Source organism: Eulemur rufifrons, chromosome 1 (assembly GCF_041146395.1).
Source record: "Eulemur rufifrons isolate Redbay chromosome 1, OSU_ERuf_1, whole genome shotgun sequence".
NCBI classification, from domain to species: Eukaryota; Metazoa; Chordata; class Mammalia; order Primates; family Lemuridae; genus Eulemur; species Eulemur rufifrons.
Window position 1 is genome coordinate 99,772,904 of NC_090983.1, and position 19,645 is coordinate 99,792,548.

The following is a 19,645-nucleotide window of genomic DNA, read 5'->3' on the forward strand; positions in this document are numbered from 1 at the left end:
GAAAAACAAGCACCACATGTACTCGCCATCACATTGGTACTACCTGATCGACACTAAGGTGCTCACATGGTAGTAATACTCACTGGGTGCCGGTCAGGTTGGGGGGTAGCAGTGGGAGCTGGAGCAGGTGGGGTGAGTAAACCCACAGCTAACAGAGACAGGGAGCACTGTATGGGGGAAGGACACATTTGTGGCCCTGGCTTAAGCGAGTCAAATGCATTTCATGTAACCAAAATGTTTATACCCCCATAATATCTTGAATAAAAAAAAATTTTTAAAAATCTTATTAGCACAGGACTTTCTTTAGCAACACTAAATAGGAGAACAGTGGATATATCGTTAAAATGTGAAGAGAAAATCATTTTAACCATAGAGTTCTTTACTTGCACAAATGAGCATCCAAGTGTGAACGTAAAATTAAAAGTGCTTCCTGACATACAGGACCCCAGAAAATTCACCAGCCACACCCCCCCACTACAGAATTAATTAAGGATATACCCCGAGTAAAATAAAAACCAAAAGGAATCCAAGGAGATGTGAACTGCATGAAACCCATACTCAGGCACGATATGTCACAGGGAAAGGAAGCAGGAACGGGGACCCGAGTGGTGTGGTCAGGCTGCGGGTGATTAGGCGGGGGTGGAAGTCTGTAGAGGGCGTGGCTGGGGTAAGAGGAGAGCAGTGGGTGAAAGGGTGATGATGCCTTTTGCTCTTTTTTCCTCCTCTTTCTTTCTTTCATGCTGCCCATATTTTCCCTCCTTGCTCTATGCTTCTCCTTGTCCTGTCTTTATTTTCAAATTGAACACTTTTGTCTGCAGAGTACAGAAGCCCAGCTAAACGGAAACAAACAGAGAAAAGCATTCTTCCCCACGGCAGAGGCAGGGCAGCTGCAGGGAAGCTTGTTCCAGGGCCCCACAGCGCTGCTGCGTGCTTGTCCCCAGGCTGGCTCCTGCCTAGCCACAAGGTTGTGTCACAAAGCTTGGCTGGACGTGACAATGTCTAACAGCAGAAAGGAAAGTTTCATCAATCAAGTTTTTGCCAGGAAATACCACCTGAGTTTCTGGCTCCCAGGTGGTGCTAATGCATCTGGTTTAGGGACCACAGTTTGAGAAACACTGGTTCAGTCCATCCAGGGCTTCAGCCAGTCAGCACTCCCTCCTGGGCTGGAGACAGGGCTCCTCTTATTTCCAGGAGACACATAGATTCAAGGAGTAGGATGGCTCTCTGTGTATAATCTGTGCCCTGCTGGGAAAGAAAAAGGTGGTGTGAATGTTACTGGGTAAGCATTGCACAGTTTCTGCCACTGCTCGCGTTTGTAGACCAGGACTGGCCAATAGACCGGCACCATCGGTGCTAGGCTGAAGCACGGGAGGAAGTTACCAGATGCCAGAGCAATAATTTGTGTTGTGAGAGGTGGTTGCACTAGCCGGGACCCCTGCTGCAGAGATCTGTGAGGGTGGGGTTGGAGCACACGGTTTAGGGCTAGCACCCCTCTCCCCTTCCCTCTGCCTCGGGCCCTGCACCCCAATCCTGCACATCAGCACACTTAAGTCTTCAGCTTTCCCCACCTTTTAGCCAGCCCTAGGTAAGAAAGAAATTGGAGACAGAGAGGTCCATAACCTGCTAAGGATGACGGCGAGTCCATCACCCCACAGGCCCGTGTGAAATGCGGAAGTGGAAGGAGCAGGGTGGAGGTGAGGATAGAGCACCTCTGCCTCCCAGGACACAGTGAGCCTCGCCCGTGGCAAAATGTCCAACACAAGTTCTCCCACACCTCTCTGTGTGCTGGGAGGAAGGAGATGGATTACGGAGATGGTTAGGAAGGAAGTCTGCAGACTCCACTTAACACAAAGACCAGAAGGACCTTCTGTCATGTAGAGGAACATGCAAAGGCCTGCCTCCAGGGTCACCTCCCCGCGTCACCGAGCCCGACCGCACTTTCCTCCATGGCCCAGTTGAAGTTCTGCTTTATGGCCAGTCCCCCCAACTCCATTGGAATTTCAGCTCACTCTTTCCTAACTCCCTAGTCATGTATTTAAGTCTGTGCTGTTTTTTACTGTTCCATCATTTTTATTAAGGTGAGAAGTCTGATTTCTCCAACAAAACTGTATGTTCTTCCAAGAGTATGAGGGGGCTATTTTTCTATTGGTGTCCTTCACTCCAGGCCAGTCTGGTATCTTTGAGCAGCCACATTAAATCCCTGTAGCAAGACAGACATCATATAGAAATCATAGAAATCAAAGACAAAGTTATAGAGCAAACTATTCCTTGCAATCTTCATTCCTTCACTTACCCATGTGACTTGGACAATTTCATCTCTATATACATTTTAATATTCCCTTCTATTGGAAAGGAGATAATGTATGTGAAAGGCCTGATACTAAACCTTCCAAAAAGTAAGGCTTAATGATTGGTAAAATTTCTTATAATGATTAAAAGATCCACATACGCATGCACTCTTCGTTTACAAACTAGTTCCTCATCTACTCACATCAGCGTCTTATATTCCATTCTCTCAGACGTCTATCTCACAGCCTTTCCTTTATAAATCTGCCTTGTGTACTTATCTACATATTTTTAATGGCTATTTTTAACCTGCATTTTCTCTTTATTCTAGAAATGGATCCTTCTCCAATAGCATGCCTCCCTGCTGGGTTCAGTCTACGTCCCACCACTACTGAGACCTCCTGCCTCAATGTCCCTGACACATTCACATTGAAATCTGTCCACATTAAAAATGAGACCTCATGTCCCTAAGCACCCTAAATTACGTCTGAAATCACAGTAAAATTTTTCTTCCAACTCTAAACTTAACCAAGGAAATTGAAGTGCAGTCGTATGGGTAGAAATCTGTGAGCTGAGGCAATGGGTTTGCATTGGAAGGTCAGCGCCCCTCAAACACCTGCCTCTGTAACTTCACCTCCCTTATCCTCCTGTTCTCTGCTGGAAAGCACTGTTGGCCAGCTCGCCTTCGGTCTCAGCAAGTGGGCTACTCTTTTGTCCGTGGCTAATGTTTGTCATTATGCTTGGTTTCTGCTGTCTGGTTCCTAATTTAGGTGTTGCACCATACCTGGAGGACCAAGCCATGTGGTTCCACAGGAAGTGAGAAGGCTTTAGAATAGAACAGAACACAGATTTGGCAAGCTGTTCTGAGACCAGGAATAAAGAAATACTGACAAGTCTACTCGTGTAATATTTCTAACTTTCCCACATTTCTCAGGCTTTCAAATTATCCAGGGGATATTTCTCTGTCTGAAATATTTAGAGTATGAAGTCCTAGAATTTAGCTCAAGCATAAACCTCTGAAAGTTTTACAAGGATCCCAAAGCTTCTATACACTTTAGCTCATGGATGTTGTTTACAGGAGAGATCCTCACGCCTTCACTCACAAAATCCATGTGCTCTTCCTTAGATACTCTTCTAACAAACTTGAGTACCTGGCATCCCCAACCCATGTCCAGCTAGAGATAGAAAACTGGAAGAGGGAGTAATCTTCTTAGAAGTTCACTTCCCAGCATCAAGGAAATACAGCTGATGGGAAAGTAAAAAGACAGACTAAGCATAAAAATAAGACACAAGAAAACAACATTCTGAGCAATGGGAGTGACTAGATTCGGAAGCTTTTCCAGTAGCATGGCCATTCCCAGCAGCCCTCACTGTGTTCTCCTTCATGGTTCTGCCGCCTCCTACTGCTCATCCCACCCAAGTCTTCCTCCACTCCAGGTGACACTCTGCAGTGTCATTAAGGTTATCTTCTTGCAAAAAAATTATAAGCTATGCTTACTTTAATGCCTCTGTTGCACAACTTTTACCTTGAGAATAATGTTTTAAAATGTACCTGGCATTTTATTTTTATTCGTATATGGTGAGGCCAGCAGATCAAGAAATGACTTTTATTGAAAGTATAGTTTGGTGCTCACAATTCTCAAGAGGGAGCATGCCGTGCCACACCAGGCCACTGGGGGGCGCTTCAGGCAGACCAGGAGGCGGGAGGAGCAAGGGGAGAACATGGGCAGGAGCCTTTACTGTGATTTTCACAGGAAGGGATGGGTGAGGCGGGTCAGCAGGCTAAGGATTGGATGGTTTGAATAACTCCGTCAGGCTCTGGGCTGTAGGGTGGTCCCTAGTCGTCTAGTACCTGGCCCTGCAGTGATTTGGGGTAAGGGTAGGAACCTGATAAAAGGAGGCCATGAGGTATAGAATTAGGATTGGTTGGTTTGCAAATCGAAGGCATGCACACAGGCAAGTATTTTGTTGTCTCTAGGAATTAGCTAGTCCTTGAAGAGGTAGTCTCTCCTGGGTTAGCAAGACCTCAGGTGTCAAAGCATTACAAAATAAAGAAAAAAAACCATAATTAATACAGACACAATTCAGGCTTCTTCGTTAAGTTCTGAGGCCATTGACGCTCAGCCTTCGCACGTCTCTCCCAGCCTCATCTCCGTCCCCTCCCAGTGCCCCCGGTTCCAGCCACCTGCCCCAGACCTCCCTCTTCTCCACCTGCCACAGACTCCCACGCCCTTCCCACCACTGTGGCTTTTCTCGGAATGCTCTGTATGTCAGGAATTCTTTTCCTCACAGTCTTCACCTAGCAGACTCATCTGGAGCCTGCTCAAATTCCCTGAGTCCCTTTGGCACATGTACATGTTCTTTCCTGTCATCTCCCACTCAATCTGGTTTATATCTCAGTTGTAGTTAGTGTTTAGTAAGTTGTATGTCAATTATCTATCAACATGTGCGTCTCCACCATCAAACAGGAAGCCCTATAAATAGGGAGTGTCTTATCTGCCCTTGACGTCTCACCAGCTAGCACATATATCTGCATCGCAGGCACACACCCAGTGGGGGTTGAGTGCAAGGCAGATGTGAGTTCTTTTGTGCAGGAGCGAGCAGCTGCACCAACTTAAATAGCTTCCAAGGGTATTATGTTAAGGCAAAGCTGCTTGGATTTACACTAGGATTTTAGAAACTCAGATAAACTCTGATAAAAATAGGATTTATTAATAAAGCCAAAAATCATCCTTACTCTTGGGAGTCTGATTGGTTTTGATTGGAAGGCTGATTTCTTGGAATGAAGCCCTAAATCCTCTCCCATCTCAGAGTTCAACTAAAATGCACAGGCCTGACTTAAAGAAAAGAAGCGAAGAAGGTGACTGCAAGTCTGTGCTGGCTCCATTGGAACCAACACTCTGCTTCCTGCAAGTGGTGAGGTGAGAGGAGTTTAGCTTGTGGGTGGATAAAGGACTCTCAGGACCACTGTGTGCAGGAGACAGGGAGATTTGGGATGACAGCAGGCCTTTCTCATCACCTCTGAAATCAGGCTGTGTAGAGAGAGTCCAATTCTGCCTTGAATTATTGAACATAAAGCACCAAGTGTTAGTTTAATCCTCCCTAGCTCCTCCCAAGACCTGTGGACAGAGTGTGGGTGCAGCGTGATGTTGTCAGGAAGACATCAGGCCATTCCTGGGTCTGCTCAAATGGGGGTCCAGCTTCAGCTTATTTCAATGACATTCTCCCCCAGGGCAGTTTACAAACCCCTCTTCACCAAAGGAGCAAATGCTGACCCTACAGGACCAGCGTGCTCATTCATGTAAAAGTGCCAAAGAACTTCACACACACACACACGTGTGCCTGCACACATGTACTGTGCATGTTTAATGTAGTGTGTGTGTGTGTGCACACGTGCACAGAGAGAGGGAAAGAGAGATTGAGAGAGAAGCAGAGGGGGGCTGTGAGGACAGTTCTTCAGATTCTAAATCTATTTAACATAATTTAAAATGTTTTCCAAAAAACCTGCCCTTCTATATTAGCCTGAAAAGAAATATGACTTAAGATTTTTGAGATAAAGTGCAAAAGAAATTTAAAAACATTCAAAGTGTTGTAGTCTACAGTGTTTGCCTTTCTTGGTGACAGTCATGCAGGCCCCGTGAGGCAGCCCTGTGGCATGGAGAACATTCTGTTGGTAAGGACTTCGGCTGCCAAAGGAGGGCCCAGCCTGACCCCAGGGGGCTCACTTCAGGAAGTGTGGCATCTGACAGCTCACCTTCCACTTCCTCCAAGGCCACACGCCCCCCAAATGGCGAAAGTCCTACTTGGCCTGACATCATGCTTAAGTCAGGAGCAAATGGCCGGTTGTTTTTATAATTGTTCTTGCCTGAAAGTATTTTTAACGCAAGTGATTTGTGAGAACAAAAGGAGATAATTAAGTGCAGACGTATATTTGATTTATTGAGCATGGGATTATTTCTGACATTTATTGGTGACTCAAAGAGAGTCCAGAGCTGGAAAATACATTCTCATTACTTTGCATGATGTTTAGATAAGACAGGGAGATGTGACCCAGGGCAAAAGTGACAAGCTGGCAGTTCACCTCTGTCCCCTTCCCCTGGGGGTCTTGTCAGTTCTACACACTTTACCAGGAGCCGAGGACCTCATTTGCTGTCTCCTCACAGATGTCTCTCAGACCAACCAAAAAAACTTTGTTTTTACTTTCACTTGAAAAGAATTTCAAATTTACAAAAAAGTCACAATAATAAAAACAGTATGAAGAATACCCATATACCGTTTATCCAGATTCACCGATTGTTTTGTTTATCACTTGCTTTAAATACCTGTTCTCTGTCTGTGTTTCTAATCTGAGGGTAAGTCACACGCACCAGCCCCTTTCTCCTAAACCCTTCGGTGTGCATTTCCTTATAACAGGGGTACGCGCTGATGCAACCGCAGTGCAATTACCAACTCCAGCAAATTTAACACTGGTGCGGTGCCTTTACCTAGCCCACTGCTGTGATCTAAGTTTGTCAGTTAACCCAATAACGTCCTTTCTAGCACTGTTCCCTCCAGTGCAGGATTCAGTCCAGGGCCAGGTGTAGCGTTAGTTGTCATATCTCTTTGCATTCCTTTAATCTAGAATATTTCCATAGCCATTCTTTGATTTTTATGACACTGTCATTTTTGAAGAGTACAACCCCTGCTTTTGTTTAGATACATTGTTTCCCATCTTGTATCTGCTGTTTCTGCATGATCACAGATGGACCTCGGCGGTGTCTCGGGTTCAGCTACAGACAACTGCAGTAATCACGATAGAGTCACACAACTTTTTGGTTTCCCTGCGCATATTGAAGTTATGTTCTCACTATACTGTAGTCTATTAAATGCATAATAATAGCATTAAGTCTATGAAACTACATATACCTTAATTTAAAAATACATTATTGCTAAAAGTGCTAATGATCGTCTGAGCCTTCAGCAAGTCATGATTTTTTTGCTGGTGGAGAATCTTGCCTCGATGTTGGCTGCCGACTGACCAGGGCAGTGGGTGCTGAAGGTTGAGGGGGCTGTGGCGATTCTTAAAATAAGACAACAGTGAAGTTTGCCATGTGTCTTGACTCTTTCATGAAAGATTTCTCTGTAGCACGGGATGCTGCTTGATAGCATTTTACCCACAGTAGAACTTCTTTCAAAATCAGAGTCAGTCCTCTCAATCCCTGCCACCGCTTTGGCAATGAAGTTTCTGTAATATTCTAAATCCTGTGTCTTCACTTCAGCAATGTCCACAGCATCATCACCAGGAGTAGATTCCATCTCAAGAAACCACTTTCTTTGCTCATCTGTAAGAAACAACTCCTCGTCCACTCAAGTTTTATCACGAGATTGCAGCAATTCGCTCACACCTTCAAGCTCCACTTCTAACTCTAGTTCTCTTGCTGTTTCCACCACATCTGTAGTTACAGTGGTCACATCAGAGGTAGCTGATCGCAGATATAATGATAATGAAAACATTTGAAATATTGCAAGAATTACCAAAGTGTGACGCAGAGACACAAAACCGAACACATGCTGTTAGGAAAATGGCACCAATAGACTTCCTAGATGCAGGGTTGCCACAGACTTTTAATTTGCAAATATGCAATACCTGCAAAGTACAATAAAATGAGATACACCTGTTGTTTTGGGAGAATCTCAGGACGGTGTGGAAAAACCTCCCTCCAAACTGAGATGATGTCAAGAGACCAAAGAAATGACCCAGACTGGTCCAGCTTGGTGAGTTAGGTGAGTTAATCAGAGGTTGCCTACACAGGGCTCTCATTCCCAGTCAAGACAGGAATCCTCCAGCCATTCCTGCACCGCAGCAAGAGTTTTTTGGAGCATAAGATCCGCGCACTGCCTGCCTGTTTGTGGAAACTAACTTTCTCCCTGGCAAGTGACACAGAACGCGCGCACACGCACGCTGTCTCTCTCTCTCTCTCTCTCTGTGTGTGTCATCGCATGTTTACATATGATACAGGTCAAGCATGCACAGTACTTCTCATTAGTCAAGGACTTTAGTATTAACACTTACCTAAAGGGCTGTATAAGGCAATTAAGGTAGCTTGACCATCTGCACAAAAGGAACTGCTGAAAAATATTCTTTGTGCTTTGTATTTCTTTCAGCTTTTTTGTTCTGATCTGTAGCTCAAAGTTCAAAAGAAACCTGCAAGAGTTCTCTTAAACATTAAAAGCCAGTAGTGGGGAACCTGTATTCTTCCTTCATGTGTATGTTAAGGTCATGCATTCTTGAAATACCACATAGTTGATGTGTTCCTCTCACGCTATCATACTTGTATGTGTAACTGTCCCTCATAGACGATGTTAATTTTGAACACCCAATGAAAAAGTTTCCCTTCTCCAGTGTATAATTATTGTTTCTTTTCCTTGCAATATCTAATAAGCAGTTTATAGGAACACATTTTAAGACCGTGCAAATATCCTTCCTCTCATCAAAATTTCCCTACCTTTAGCATCCATTAGTGAGTCTCGCCTGATACAATCTTTACCATGCTGGTTGCAAATGGTTTTCTTCAACTCTGACACTACATCTACATTTCACAGATGGCTCTCCACATTCTACTATAATTCTTCCCCACCATTTATTTCTATCTACCTATATTTCTGTGTTGACTAATAAATTTGTATTTTTAAAGGTTTATAATACCTTTACTGCCCTTAATTATTTAATGCTCAAATTGTCCCACATTTGGCCTGTAGGACCCCCTTCGAGTTGGCTCCTTATAACGTGCCCCACCATTGTCTTTTTAACACCTCTTAATTTTTGGCATACAAGATGCTCCAAGCTCATCTTGCACCTCCCTTCCCAGTCGTGCAATCAGCCATTTCTCTGTTGTGCTCTGATTCATTTTAAAGAGAATGATATTACAGACCATGATCTAGTTGTTCAATATGCTCATTGCTATTAGGAAGGGCTTTGCCTGTGGCTCTTTCAGAGGCAGAAACAAAAAGCAGCTGCATATTTTCACACATACACATGCACACACACGGATATGCATACACAAATGTCTGCACACACATGCATCTAAAAATGCATGTGTGTACATATTTTAGAAATCCTGAGTCCACACCAATGCCTCAATCTACCTCCATTCCATATTCTGATGTCCCTTCTGTGTGGAGGACGCTGGTCCTCACAGCCTCAGTGCATTGTATTTGTTCAGCCCTATATTGCATCTAAAATAGCTTTAGACCAGTTTTCTCTACAACACTAAAATGAACAAACCTACTCAAAAGTTCAGAATGTGTGTACTGCCCCCTGCGTGCACACACACATCCCACCTTGCCCCAGATCCGTAGTATGTGTCACATAGTGTGACCTTTAGTTACCTGGATGAGGTCTTGCTTGCTTTCTTTCCCCTTCAGTGTGTGCAGGGTACTCACTAAGCTCTCATTGGGTTCCTTCGTTTCAGTTTTATGTTTAGTTTTCCTTCCATTCTTGTTGATTTCATTTTTTGAATATATAGCCTATTGACAAGCTTTAAAAATCAGAAGATTATAAAATTTATGCTTATAAAAGTGTCATTGTTTCCTGTAGCCTTCCAGCCCACACCACACCCTACTATCTTATTGTAGGTAAAAAAAAAAAAAAAAAAAAAAAATGTGATTGTTTTTTATTTATTCTCCTTGTGTTGCTTCTAAATAAAAACGTTTTATGTAAGCCTTCCTTTGTCCTGAGAGGCAGAAGTGAAAGCAGAGTGCCACATTCTCCAGGTACCTGGGAACACTCAGCCCTCGCAGCAACCCTAGAAGGAAGGCCCCATGGCAGCCTGAGATGATGGGACCTTCGCCTGGGAAAATGCTGCTCGTCCTGGGACAGGAAGGGGTGGATTTGGTGCATCTGCAGCATTAGGGATTGGAGGTCAGGAGAGTGTACTGGGTCAGGGTCTGAGTGTCTCTGTGACTGGAAGCCCTGCAGACCCAGCCACCCTGACACTGAGGCCAGGCCTTAGGAAAACAGTCATGCAGGGAGTGAAAAATAGAAAAGATGGTCCCCTAAAGAGCTGTAGCTTTGGAAGCCAAGACCTATGGTGGCACAGGACCGGCTGAACACCCTGACGCTAAGGAAAAGAGATTCCTCCTTCAGACCCAACTCCCAGCTCCCACAGCAACCCCGGACTCTGTCAGCCCTGTCTGCAGGGGTGGGGATGGCACCTGCTCCCTGGCCACCAAGCTTCAGCGGTTATCCAGCAAGGACAAGCACAGTGGTGTGAGCAACCAGACCACCCGGGCTGTAGCAGTGCCACTGTGTGGTTGTTACAATAAGCAAAAGAACTGCAGATGTCTTCCTAACTGCATCCCCTTGCTCAGAGGTGAGGATAACCAGAGGTGACTCCTTGAACTGAGTACACTCACCTGGCTGCCTTGAAGTTGCCCAGCAGGGAGGATCATACGGACAGAGAGCAGTGTTCCCGTAAGAGGCCAGTGGGGAGACCATGAATCATTTGAGTATTGTATGGAATCTGATCTCATTTTGTGCCCAAACCAGTGAATGTTATGCCAGTTTTATAGATGGGAAAACAGGCTCAGGATCACTAAGCAGCTGCATGAGCATCCCATGTACAGGGCAGAAGTAGGACGAGAACCTTGGATTCCTGAATACAAACTCCACGCGCAGCACACAATGCAGAGGGGCTGGGGACCTGGGAGCCCCACCTGTGGATCCCCAGGCGGTTTACGTCTCTCTCTGCACCTCACTCTCCCCACCTGTCTATTCAGAGAGACGGGCACAGTTATCTCTAGACCATCTTCCAGTTCCAAAAGGAATACTTGCCCTGTGTGTGTGTGTGTGTGTGTGTGTGTGTGTGCGTGTGTAGTGGGGGGCAGTCATTTCCCAGTGACACGGGCTTTAAGCAAAAGAAATGAAACAACTCAGATAATAAAAGTTCAGGGAAGATTTTGGAGAGACATTGTTGGGCCGGGTGTAGACACTGGGGTCTTCCTGGCCCCCAGCGCTGAGGTAAGTAGAGGTGGAGGGGAAGGGAGAGGGGCAGGCGCGCAATGAGGGAGGGCCCGGGGGTCAGCTGTGGTTCCTGGGTCCAATCAAGCACAGCAGGAAGGGAACAGGAGCCAATCACACAACATGTGTTGGGCTCTCCAACGGCTATGAGCATTTTTTTTTTTATTTGATGATATTACGAGGGTACAAACGTTTTGGTTACATTTTATGTCTTTGCCTCACCCAAGCAAGGATTAGAGGCTTGCCCTTCCCCTCTACAATGCTCACCGTGTCCATTAGTTGTGAGTTTACCACCCCAACCCCCTAATCCCTGTAGAATATTACTACAGTGTGAGCACCATAGTGTTGATCATTCAGTGCCAGTTTGACGGTGAGTACATGTGGAAGCTATTCTTCCGATCTCGTAATACCTCATTTCGGATAATGGGCTCCAGCTCTGTCCAGGAAAATATGAGGTGCTAGATCACTATCATTTCTTATAATTGAGTAATATTCCATTGTATACATATACCAAATTTTAATCCACTCATGAATCGACAGGCACTTGGGTTGTTTTCACATCCTTGCAACAGTGAATTGTGCTGCCATAAACATTCGGGTGCAGAAGTCTTTATTATAGAATGTCTTTTGCTCTTTTGGGTAGATGCCTAATAGTGCTGTTGCTGGATCGAACAGTATTTCTATTTTTAGCTCTTTCAAGTATCTCCAAATTCTTTTCCACAGAGGTTGCACCAATTTGCAGTCCCACCAGCAGTGTAAGAGTGTTCCTGTCTCTCCACATCCTCACCAGCATTTGTTGTTTGGGGATTTTTTGATAGGGGCCAATCTCACTGGGGTTAGGTGATATCTCATTGTGGTTTTAATTTACATTTCTCTAATGATTAGAGATGTTGATCTTTTTATATATATATATTTGCTGGCCATTATTCTGTCTTCTTTTGAAAAGTTTCTGTTCATTTCCTTTGTCCATTTATTGATGGGGTTGTTTGATTTTTTCTTGTTGATTTTTTAAAGTTCTAGATAGATTCTTGTTATCAGCCCTTTATTGGATGTGTAGAGAGCAAATATTTTCTCCTATTCTGTAGGCTGTGTATTCGCTCTAATAATAGTTTCCTTGGCTGTGCAAAAGCTTTTTAATTTGATCAGATCCCATTTATTTATTTTTCTTGCTGCTGTGATTGCTTTGGGGGTCTTATTCAAAAATTCTTTGCCTAGGCCGTTGTCTGAAAGGGTCTTCCCAACATCTTCTTCTAGAATTTGTAAGGTTTCATGCCTTAGGTTTAAGTCTGTTATCCATCTTGAATTGATTTTTGTGAGAGGTGGGGATCCAGTTTCAATCTTCTGCATGTAGCTATCCAGTTTTCCCAGCACTATTCATTGAAAAGAGATTCTTTTCTCCAGTGTATATTTTTGTCTGCTTTGTCAAAGATTAGATTACCATATGTGGATGATTTCATCTCCGGATTATCTGTCCTGTTCCAAAAGTCTACATCTCTGTTCTTGTGCCAGTACCGTGCTGTTTTAGTTACTATAGCCTTGTAGTACAGCTTGAAGTCTGGTGGATTGTTACCTCCCAGTTTGTTCTTTTTATTTAAGATTGCTTTGGCTAGGAGCTTTTGAATATGCTTCTCCTTGAATTCTTATGGGAAACTTACGAGGTGGGTAGTGATACCCAAACAAACTACCTATGGGCAGACAGCTCAGAGAGGATCGAGCCCTGCCTGGCCTGCAGCCAGGTAAGGAGTGGGCAGTATGCCCTGCCAGCCTGCTGGGCGCCAAGGTCGTGCACCCTTGCTCCACGCCCTAGCCAGAGGAGGGCAGGGAGAGCAGGACGCAATGTGCCGCTGCTCCCTAGACTGGAGGCATTACCATGCCGAGGGGTCCCTAGCTCCCACATTAAAATTCTCTTTTCTTTCTCTACCCAGTTTTGTGGGGAGTAAAATATGACATTTGGTTAATTAATTTTTCAGATCTACAAGGCTGGTGTAGGAAAGGCCATAAATTAAACAATTCTCATTTCCGTAACACTGAGGTCCAAAGGGCATCGCTTTATGATACAGCCCTGAAGCAGCAGTGCGAGGCTTTCATTAAATAGAGGCCCACGTCCAAGGGCCCGTGCTCCTACTTTGTGATGGAGTTAGGCATGTGAAACGGAAAAATAATTGGACGTGTTTATCTCCTGATTTTTTTTAATCTGAATCTACTCAACAGGGCTGTCAGGGACTGTTCCCTAAGACAGGTATACTGCTTGAAGAAAAAGAAGGAATAAAAAAGGCCCTTTACTATGTAATCTCCATCTTGTTCCAAGAAGACGTGAGGTGGCTTAGCCCAGCGCCTGCAGGGGGATGGGATCGAGCAGAGGAGGACGCAGCAGAGGGCGGGGAAGCAAGGCAGACAGGGCACAAACACAGACAAAGTTGACCCAGTGCCCAAGCAAAGAGGGGTTTTCAAATGTTAGATGGCAGCTCAAAGGTGAGCGTCACAGACACAAGGAACAAACAGAGTGAGAACTGCACAATTGAGGAGGGGTTAGCTTCTGGGCAGTTCTGTTGTGTTTGGCGAGTGTGCAGTCACAGCGGGCTTGGCGTTGAGTGGGGGGATGAGGAGACAGCCAGGTGCACCCTAAGGGCAGAAGGGCAGAGGTTGACCCCAGGCCAGGAGGTTCCAAGGGTCAAAGGCATGGGGTTGGTACTTTGCCATTCCTCACTGGGGCCAGCACCGCATGCAGGGTTAGGAGTCAAGCAAGGAGACTGAGGGGGAGGGGCAGAGCCAGGCCAAGAGCTGGCGTCTTCCAGCTCCAGCCACAGCAGCGTGGTAGGTGGTGCTGCTGGACACATCCTGGCGGGGCCTGCGGGATGCTGGACACGGGGCCTTCGGGATGCAGGGCTGGACAGGGCCAGGAGCAAGACGATTCCCAATACAGAAAACTAGCTGAGCACCCCTCGTTAATGGGGTCCAGGTAGTGAATGGGGCAAAAATAACAAACTTAGAGAATAGCTAGTAGGTGCCTGGCGCTACACCAGCCTCTGGGGATACAGAAGTAGCTGAGACTGGGCTCCTGCCCTGCGTTAAGGAAATTAAACTGCAACACAGCTAATCACGGCAACTGTCCTGGGTACACAGGAGGGAGCCATTGCTCCTACCTCGGAGAATCAGGGAACACTTCTGAGGAGACGCGATATTTGGCCTGGATCTGGCAAAATAACAGGAAATTTTTCTAGGAGAAAGAGGAAGGACATGTTAGACAGAGGAAACCTGTGCTGTAGGCGTAGATTCCTAGAAGGGGTAAAAGTGGATTCACTACACTCATCGTGGCAAGAAAACCAAACTAGACATTTTAGGGGAAAAATGTTGGCCAGAGTAGAAACAGAACTCTCAGTTATCCAAATAATTCTATTCAACAGAGTTCATACACTTTAAGCAGGCTTTTCTAGAAGTATTTCTCGTAATTATTTATAACTATGCAGAGAGAATTTCATTGTCAACAACTGTGAGGAAATATCAAGTTAAGCACACTGAAGATGATATCTTTTCTGCAGTACTTCTCAGAGCTTTAAATATATTAAAATGCATATTAAATTTCAAAAAGAGGTTATAAAATGAAGCATTTCTCATGTTTATTAGGAGATGAAATCATTTATTTTTTTCAGTTCAAACATAAATGGGACGTTGTTGGAAACTGTGGCTTAAACACTCCAATTAAACTAAGTGTTAAAGTGCAGGTAGACATAGACGTCTGAAGGCTCATGTCCCTTTGCATTGCACCTTGTGAAATCCTTGTCATGGTATTTTCCATATTATGCGGTAATGTTTTACATCCCTGTCCCCCCGCTGCCCTGAGCTGTCCACAGGGTGCTGCTAGCCACATCCGGCTACCGAGCGCTGCAACATGGCTGGTGGCAACTGAGATGTGCTACGAGTCACTGGAACGCTCCTGGAATGCATGGTGCCTCGTGCTGTGTTTCCACCGGCTGCACCACCGTAGGTCTTGAGCTATCTGCATGTGGGCATCTGTTCATCTGTACACTCTCAATGTTTATCAAATTTACTGTCATATAGTAGGCATGCAATAAATATTTGCTGAATGAATAAAATAAGTATGTAAATAAGTGAAACCCTCTAAACCACTTGTTGCATTTAAAGTCTGATGCAATGTGCTTGTTGCCCTTTTCTAACTTTCATGTTATAAAGGCTATTCCTGCTTTTATGTAAATTATCTCTTTGCTGACACGAATATCACATTTGCATGTATGAAATGTATCCCCTAAATTGTTTTAACACATCTAGAAAGCTAGCTCTCCAAGCAATAACATTCCCTTTTAAAAGAATCCAGAGTTCTGGGTCATAACAGGATTTGCTATAGGTGGGCACAAGCACCCAACAGCTCATGTGAGGTCGGGCGCGGGGGCTCACACCTATAAACCTAGCATTCTGGGAGGCTGAGGCAGGAGGACTGCTTGAGCTCAGGAGTTCAAGACCAGCCTGATCAAGAATGAGATCCTGTCTCTACTAAAAATAGAAAAAATTAACCAGGTGTGGTGGCACACACCTGTAGTCCCAGCTACTCGGGAGGCTGAGGCAGGAGGATCGCTTGAGCCCAGAGTTTGAGGTTGCTGTGAGCTAGGCCGACACCACGGCACTGTAGCCAGGGATACAGAGTGAGACTCAGCCTCAAAAACAAAACAAAACAAAACAAAAAACAGTTTGTGTACCTGCCCACACTCCTTTACCTCCTATGTTCTCACTTTGGGCCTCATCTCCCTGGTTCCTCTTGCCCCCAAGGAACCTGCTTTCTGAGAGAACAATCAAGAACTCTGCGATCTCCAGAGCCTTTCCTTGTACTTGCGGTTCTAGGCTCTGAAGCAGTAACTTCTCTCAAGCAAGCGCCTGCTCTCCGTAGAGCTCCCACCCTCTGAACAATGCCCTCATCTCCTGCTCTACCTCCTCCACGCTCCCTCGCAAGGCCCTTTCTTCTCTCCCTGGTCTCCCTGCCCTGACACGGATGCGCTGGGCCGCTGGGCGGGTCTCAGTAATCTTGAAAATGGAGACAGCAGCACGTGCAGAGGACCCGCGGGCACTGCGAGCGCGAAGCGAGAGGATGAAGGGAAAGAGCTGAGCAAGCTGCCAAGTGTGCGCAGGTGTGAAGTGCTGTCCTTACTAAATCGGCAGGGAAGGAAGCAAGACACTTGCTGCTTTGTTTCCTAAATTCCCTACTCCTTTAAAGGCCATCTAAACCCATCTCAGTGTGCCTAGAGATAAGCCATCCGGACTGCTTTGTATGTTTACCCATCAAACTGATACTTTTACTCCCCATCCCAATTTTCTTCTTTTCTACTTGACATCTGGCTTAGAAAAGAGTATGGAAAAGTAATGCTATAGTAATGAGTGAACTTTCTTCCTATACTCTCCAAAATATCTTACTGCCCTTATTATGCAATTATAATGAGCTAACACAGAGAATTATATCTGGCCTTTAATTGGCTATAAGTATTACTTCATATTTGAAATTTAATATATTCTTTAACCCCACCAGATATTCACTGGTTTTGTGGATTTTAGTGTAATGTTTAACTTGAGGCCATGTAGGGTGGTGATTAAATGCTGGACGTTGACCTGGATCGACTAAGGTTTTATTGTAGATTGCCAACCTGGCCACAGCTAGCCACATTTCATCCCATCCCATCCACAGGTGGGGTCTACTTCTCCCCTTTAAATCTGGGTTGGCCACATGACTCGCTTTGGCCCATGGCACATCAGCCATCATGATATAAAGCTTGAAAACTAATTGCTCCGTGGTATTTGTCCTCTTATTATTTTAGGGATACTTTGGCTGCCACCAACTGAAGAAGCCTGAGGAAGCCTCCCAGAGCATGATAGATATGTAACCCTATTACCTCCATCATCTCATCCAACTGCCAGACTCATGAGCCCATCCCGGACCAACCACTCACTGGCCACCCCACCAGCTGGCCACAGAAACAACAGAACCAGAAAAACTGCCCAGGTAACCCACAGAATGTGTAGGCTAAATAAATGGTTATTGTTTTGAGCCACCGGGTTTTGGGGTGGTTTGTAAGGTAGTAAAAGGAACTGATACAAAAATACTTCCCTAGACGTGGGGTGCTGCTGTTAAAACAAACTCTCAGACACACGGCAGTAACTTTGCAACTGGGCAGTGGATGGAGGCTGGAAGCACAGTGGAGAAACTTAGCAAGGCTGCACACTTTCAGTGGCGGCTAGCAAACTGATGAGGAAACTGCCATAGCAGCTGGAAAATGGCAACATATTTAGTGTAGTAAAGCAGTTTGCAAAGCTGCTGCCTGGAGTGAATTAAGGAATATCACATGTACCTTATAACCTTTTGATCAGGCTAAGGAGGTATCTAGGCAGAATGCCTAGTGTCAGTTGGGTACATCTATGTATGATAAAGTATTGCAAGAGAGATGAGCTAAGGAAAGAACTGTTTAGTATGTGAATAGAAATTAAAGGCTATGTAGTGAGACTCACACTTATTGAAGATTTCTGAAAGATTTTAAATGGTAGTCAGTAGAGCCTTTCAGCTAAGATAAAACAAAACAAAACAATCTCTTAAGAATCTTAATGGCATGTTCTTATAGGAACCTAATTTTAAAGTAATTTTAAAGCTACAAGAGGGAACCATACCTCAACAAATTTTAGGTATAGTTTTTACCAAACCATTGGAGTACAATCTGACACATAGAAAATCCACAAAAATTTTTAAGGCAGTTGTAACAGGAAAAGTGTCACTGGCTTAGACAGAAAGGGACAGAAATTGCTCAAAAAACCAGGAGACTCCTGTTCCCTAACTTTTTTATTTTATTTTTTTATCTAAAGAGTCTTTTTATTTTCATTTTCCATCAGCAATGTACAAAGGTTTTCTTTTCTCTGCATCCTCTCAGAAACATATTTTGTTTTGCCTTTTTTGATAATGCCCATTCTAACTGGGTTGAGATAGTATCTATTTGTCATTTTACTTTCCATTTTTCTAGTGTTTAGTGATGTTGAGTATTTTTTCACATATCCATTGGCCATTCGTATGTCTTCTTTTGAGAAATGTTTAGGTCCTTTGCCCATTTTTTAATTGGGTTGTTTGTGATTTTTTCCAATTGGGTTGTTTGAGTTCCTTATATATTTTGGATATTAACTCACCAGCTGTATGGCTTGCAAATATTTTCTCCCATTTTATAGGGTGTTTCTTGACTACGTTGATTGTTTCCTTTGCTGTGCAGAAGCTTTTAAGTTTGATGCAATTCTATTTGTTTATTTTGCTTTTCTTGCCTATGTTTTCAGGATTATATTCAAAAGTTATTGCCCAGATGATATCAAGAAGCTGTTCCCCTATGTTTTCTTCTAGTAGTTCTACACTTTCAGATCTTACATTTAAGTCTTTAATCCATTTTAAGAAGATTTTTGCATGTGATGTGAGATGAGGATCCAATTTCATTTTTCTGCATGTGAATATCCAATTTTCTCAACATCATTTATTGAAGAGACTATCCTTTCTCCATTGTGTACTCTTTGCACCCTAGTCAAAGATCAATCAACCATAAATGTGTGTATATATTTCTGAACTGTCTTTTCTGTTATATTGGTCTATAGGTCTCTATTTATGCTGGTACCACACTGTTAGAAATTCTGTACCTTTGTAATGTATTTTGAAATCTGGAAGTGTAATGCTTCCAGCTTTGTTCTTCTTGCTCAAGATTGCTTTGGCTATTCAGCATCTTTTGTGGTTCTATCAGAATTTCAGGATTTGTTTTTATTTATGTGAAAAATGCCATAGAAATTTCAGTAAGGATTGCATTAATCCTTTGACAGTAGTATGGACATTTTAATAATATTAATTCTTCCAGTCCACGAATACAAAATACCTTTCCATTTATTTGCCCTCTTAAATTTATTTCATTGTTTATAATTTTCCATATACATGTTTTTCACTTCCTTAGTTAACTTTGTTTCTAAGTATTGATTCTTTTTTGATGCTATTATAAATGTAATGTTTCCTTAATTTTTTGTATAGTTGATTGTTAGTAAACCACAACTGATTTTTGTATGTTGATTTTGTATTCTGCAACTGTACTGAATTATTTTGTTTATTAGTTTAATAGTTTTTTGGTGGAGACTTTAAAGTTAGTTTTCTCTCTATATAAGATAATGTCACCTGCAAACAAACCATACATAGGCTGAAAGTGAAGGGATATGAAAAGATATTCCATGAAAATATTAACCAAAAGACAGAGGGTGCCTATATTTATATCAGTTTTTTAAGTCAAAAACTGCCACAGGAGAAAAAGAAGGTCATTATATAATGAGAAAAGGCTCAATTCATCAAGAGGATAT